Source organism: Molothrus aeneus, chromosome W, assembly GCF_037042795.1.
Source record: "Molothrus aeneus isolate 106 chromosome W, BPBGC_Maene_1.0, whole genome shotgun sequence".
Lineage (NCBI taxonomy): Eukaryota > Metazoa > Chordata > Aves > Passeriformes > Icteridae > Molothrus > Molothrus aeneus.
The window spans coordinates 3,803,537-3,809,536 of NC_089679.1; positions in this window are offsets into that span (position 1 = coordinate 3,803,537).

The following is a 6,000-nucleotide window of genomic DNA, read 5'->3' on the forward strand; positions in this document are numbered from 1 at the left end:
ACTATAAACAATGGTTACAGAAAGAGAGATAATAATTGTTTTTAATTCTTTCATCTAAGATTCCCAGGCTCATCCTGGGAGAAATTCTCTCTGTTCTTTCTTTGACTGAACTGAGAATATCCACAGGTATCTAGAAATTATTACTTGGTGTTTTTTTTTTTTTTAACTACTTTTTAAACCCAAAATCAACTAATATGAACAATGTTCTAGTCCCCCATCCCAAAAATTATAGTGTTATTCTTAATCCCAATTCTCCATGGTATAAGAATGTGACCAAATACTACAATTGGGCTTATCTTGGCAGTGCTGGTACAAATGCAACAGTAAAAAAGCTTCCACCAAGTATCTTTTTAATTTGTGAGGAGTTTGAAGGAAAGTGTTGTATGAACCTCTCTGGCCATTCTGCATCCATTCACAGGAAACTCAAACAACTACAAGATAACATGAAGAAATTGACTGTGAGTGACTGGGGTTTGGATGAATGCTTTAAGGGATGGGGAATAACTGGATGGTTGATAGATATTGTAAAGGGAACTCTGTTAGTTTTAGTAGTCATTATTTTATGGCTTTGTGTTATTCCATGCATAAAGTTGGTGACCTGCTTAGTAGAGAATACAGTAAAGAGGGCCTGGCTGGTGCAAGGAGAAGAAGGGGGAATTGTAGCAGTGTATCTAAACAACTTAGGCCTCAGTGTGCACCAGCCATACCGTCTCTAACTGTTCTTATCAGAATTTTCTCAGGGCACTATGGAATTCATCAAGGTTGCTAAGACATAAACTGTGCTAAAATAAGAACAAAGAAGCTGAGAGACTGCATACCAGGATCACAAGAACTAGATAACAGAGGACTGTAGAACACCTACACGGTAACCAAACATGGACACTGAGAAATGGAGGCAGAGAATGAGGGAAGAAGACAAGGGCACCAATCAGGAAGTGTGATCTTAGTAGTTTGTAGAATCTATAAAAGTGTGTGTAATGTAAACAATAAAGGGCTTCTGCTTGATCATATTGGTCGGTTGTTCAGGAGTCCTGGATTTCCCGCAAATTAGTATTGTGAAAAATGATACAGAGGCTAACAATTTAGTAACTTTGTGTAAAATGTCTGAGAAGGCTTATGCTGAAATTAATCCAGATATGTGGGCAGCCCCAGAGAAATACAGAAAATTAGACATAGAGTTTCTCCAAAGTACTTTGAAGCAACTAGGACAAGTGGTGTCTAAAAAGCAATACCTTATTTCAAGTGAGGGAAGGAAGGGGTTACAGCCTATCACTGAGTCCGTGCTAAAGACAGGTCATTTGGACCCATGTATGTCTCCCTACAACACTCCTATCCTGTTGGTTAAGAAACAGGATGGAACTGTTATAAATGGGTAATGCGATGGTTGGGTCTCACAATTAAGAGATAAATATTATGTGCATGTTAAGAAAAGTTTTATAGATGCATAGTTATGTTATTTTTATATGTTCTCCCCATAGTCCTCTTTCCCTTCCCCCATTGTATTGTAGTCACTAGTTGGGGCACTTAGGGGAGGGCAAGCTTGTTACTAGGAGGCATGGCATGGCAACATCTAACCTCCAATCAAATTATAAGAAAGTGATCTGCACCAATGGACATCAGAGAAAGAGTTGATTGACAAGACTTTGGGAGGGGCCAAGGGTATAAAAAGCAGAGCAGCCATTTTGTAAATGAGCACATGGTTGCTGATTATGGAGACTCCCAGCACTGTAATTTTTCCTTATTCAGTCGTCTGTTGTATTTTTGTTTAGGTTTAATCAACCTTTGAAATTTTAAATGTGAGCATAGTTTCTCAGAGAACCTACAGAATGGTGCAGGACCTACAATAATAAATGAAATTGCCAAACCAAGGCATACCACAGTTCTGGATCCCTATATCATCCTGAATCAAATACCTTCTTTATGTCATGGATTTGAAGGATGCTTTCTGAGGGTGTCCGATTGCAGAGTTATAGATGGATAATGAGATGATAGGCTCTCGCAATTAAGGGATGACTATTGTGCGAATATTAAGAAAAGCTTTAGTGATGTATAGTTATGTTATTATAGTTTAGATGTCCTCTGTTCTCCCCATAGTTCCCTTTTCTCCCCCTCTGTATTGTTGCCATCAGACAGTCTGAGTTGTCTAGGACAGGTAAAAAGAAGGTGTGCACAAATACCCCTTACATGGGGCAGTTGGGAATTGAAAAGCTTGTTGCTAAGGGGGTGCGGCATGGCAACACCTGACCTCCAATCAAGTTACAAGAAAGCAGTCTCCACCGATAAATGGCAAGAAAGAGCTGAGTGACAGACTTTGGGAGGGGGCAGGGTTGGCTGATGCAACCCCTAGGGGTATAAAAGATGGAGCATCCATCTTGAAGATGAACCAGCCGCATGGTATGCACGCGGGCAGTTCCTTACGTAGTCCTTTTGTTGTATTTTTGTCAAGGTTTAATAAATATTTTTAAATTTTCAAAGTGAGCAGTTTTTTCTCACACAGAGGACAGTAAACAGTATTTTTTGCCTTTGAATGAGAAAAGGAGGAAGGAGAGAAAATGACAAAACAACAATTGACATGGACAGTCCTCCCACAGGGATATACAGGGTCACCAGTTTTGTTTGGGCAAGCCTTGCAGAAAATATTAAAAGCGTTTACTCCACCCTCAGGAGTTAGGTGATAAAAACAAGAGCAAGCTCCCGGACTAAAGTGATTTCAGCTTTTATTATAAGAAAAAGAAAGGCCTAAAGCAAGGGGGCCCATGGGCAAGCAAGAGTGTTCCCGTTGAGGGTGCTGCAGCACTGGCGCCGGGTCTTCTTTTCAGCAGCAATGTAGCGATGTCCCAGATGGAGCAGCACAACTTCAGTGGGTCAGAAGCCCGTTTTTTATCCTGTTTCTTGTCCCTTTGGATTGGTTTCTTTTTGGATCCTTCATTTGCATGAAGGTTTAAGGCGCTTGATTGGCCCCTTACAGTTCTGTCCAGGCTGGCTCGTTTCGCTTGGGGGGTGGTGCGCTTAGGTGTATTATGGTACATTGAGTACCGTATTTCTTATAACTACCCTTTTAACCCCTTTTACAATATAATAACCAAACTAACAGTACATGCTTAACAATCTATGAACTATTTTACAACAGTTTCTAACCTATTTTTAACAATTCCCCCCCTCTAACTATTTGGTCAGGCTTCCAACCTGCATCAACCTTTGAAAGTTCAACTTCTACTTTTCTCAGTTTCTCGTACTGTTCAAGCATATCTCTGGCATTCTGATCATTCCGTTCTTTTATTAACATTACTTTTTTGCCATTTTCCCCTTCTATGTTACCTTGCAGCATGATGCTGCTTTGGATAATGCTGTTTTGATATTTCTTCCTTGTGTAATCCCCTGTTTTATTTTGCCAGCTTAGTCCAGAAGATGCAAGTAGACAAGAAATATTGCTCAAGCCCAATGATTTACAAAGAATAAGAGGGGGGATTGTGAAAAATGCATATTTTATGATTGGCTTTTCGCAAATACTAAAATGAATATTATATGTGTTATGTTAGAAAGTTATGCTGTATTAATTTTCTTAAGTAGTGTGTTAAATATAGTTTTAGGTTATAACATAATGTTAAAATAGAAACTATGCTATGTGTAGTATATGGTAGAGATAATTCATGCTATTTATGTATAAAATATTGTAAGATCCAAACTATGTCTTTTGACCACCCCAGATGGGAGTAGAGTCTTATTTTTATTCAATTAGTTCCCAGACGACTTTAAGATAATATCAAGTCTGTTAACGTATGAATGGAACCTTCCTGAGCGATGATCAATGACTTCCCTGCAATGTAGGAGTGATCTCGCACCTCGAAGATTGCATCTACTACACTTATCACCGGCGGCGTCACCCTGTTACAGGTGAATGCCGACTTCTCCGAAGTGTTCTGACAACATCTAGACACCTGGAACCGAACGTTTGTCTAACCCTGCACATGTATGGCCCCAGTTCTGCATGTGAAGGGACACAAAGGAACATTCGGTCATCTCTGCCTCAGGCAGAATAAACTGTATATAAGCTCACTGCGTGAAGCAGTCGGTGTGAACCAAAGGGGAGACTGACATTTTGGCGGTCAGATCCAGGTTCAGCCAGTGCCGATCCCGGGGTTGACGTTGCCTTGGCTGTGGTGGTTTTTTGATCAAAATTCTGTTTTGCTGACAATCTAATAAATCATTGCTAAATTTACTTATAAATTTGGCTGCCGATTTGATCATTTATGACAATTTGGTGACAGCCCGAATTGATTTGATACTGGGGTTCGGGAGCCCCTTCCCACCCGAGGGGCGCCCCGCTGATTTCAGCAGCCTGAGCGGGATTGGATTCTGAAAAAACCAATCAAATTCACAAAGTGCTGCAACCGGAGTAGCGAGCTGCAACCAGAGCCACAGCCAAGGGGGAAAAAAGGGCCCAATTCTTTGCAAGCTCGGAAAGATCTAGAGAGATCCCTGAGACCCGAGGTTGTTTTTCACTCGCTAAAATCGAGGTGTGTTGTAGTGCACTAAATAGCTTATTTAGTTGGTGTTTTTACCCTGGGGATGGGAAAATTTTACTGGGTATGTCAGGTCACGTGGACCGTTTATTCCCCCTTTCTCATCACATGGTTTGTCCCCACCTCACTGGTGGTCTGTCCCACGGGTGGTCCCTCCCCTCGCCCCTCCCCAATGTTATCCCATTGGCCGCAGTCCTCTTTCCCCGCCCCCATCACCTGGGGCATAAAACCCTACGGCAGGTGTGGTTCTGCCTCTTTGCTACCTGGGTGGTCGCTGTCACCGGAAGTGTCCTGTCTCAAGCTTATAAACTGGATACTCGTCTCCACGTGGCAAAGAGCACTTCTCGTCTTTTATCTTCTGTCTATGCAATTCCATGTGGGCTTTAGTCCTGAGCAAGCCGGATCTGGATTTATATTAGCCCAGAGAACCACGGATTTATTGCAGGTGGTGCCAAAGTGTTCGTCTCCCACGACGGCCACGAAGGATCTTGTAATTCCACGCGTGGATTACGTTAGCTTTTCGGACTTCCACCTTCCTCTGTCTTCTTCGTCGCGTTTTTGTCGGCAAGCAGGCTAGAGGGTGGGGTCGGCACCCCGCCGGCGCCCGGCGGACCGATTCCCAGACGACGACTTCTTTACAGTTGTTCCAGCCAGCCACAGTCCCCAGAGCGGGGTGAGTATTCCCCGCGTGTCTTAAGGGGACCCCGGGGGGACCCTCAGAAGGTGGGGGTGAGCTCCCGGTGCAGGAAGCAATCCGGTCCTGACGGTTTGCGTTTGCCGTGCAGCAGCGCGGGCGGGGTGGCTCCAGCAGTCCCAGCGCGCTGTTTCGCAGCTTGCGTGGTTCAAGCGTCGTGTTGCCGCGGCTCCCGGGGAACGGCGGTACCGTTGCCGGCGGTAGGATTTCGCGGCGTAGGCGGTTTTCGCGGGAAACCCGGGGCTGCGCGCGGGGAACGGCGCTGCGGCAGCGCGGGCAGTGCCAGAGTGTCTGCGGCTTGCGTTTTTGCCGGGAGCACACGTGCCTGGGCCGCGGCGGGGCTGGCAAGCGGCACGGGCTGCTCCGGGCAGGCACGCGGCGGCCACGTGGTGCGGGGGGTTGCCAGCAGCTGGCTGCTGTTCGCCTTTTTAAAAGCCGCGCGGTCTCTTACGCAAGCAGCTTCGTCTCTTCCCCAGAGAGGAGGAGGGAGGGAGGCTGCCCGGTTTTTATTTCCCGGATCGGGTGTGGACTCAGTGCTTTCAGTTTTGTTTGTGCTCATTGTAAAGAAGGTAGATTTACGTGTTACAGAAAGCAGATACAGGTGCTAAGTTTTCTGTGGCGCAGAAGCATTTATACCCTAATTTTAGAAACCCTAAGTAGTGGAAACGTTACGGTCTCCAAAGCAGTTTTGAAACAGTTTGTTCGCTGGATATCTTTTAATTTCCCTCAGTTTACTCAGCAAAATGTTAATTCTGTCTCTGCCTGGGATAAAATTGGAGCCTT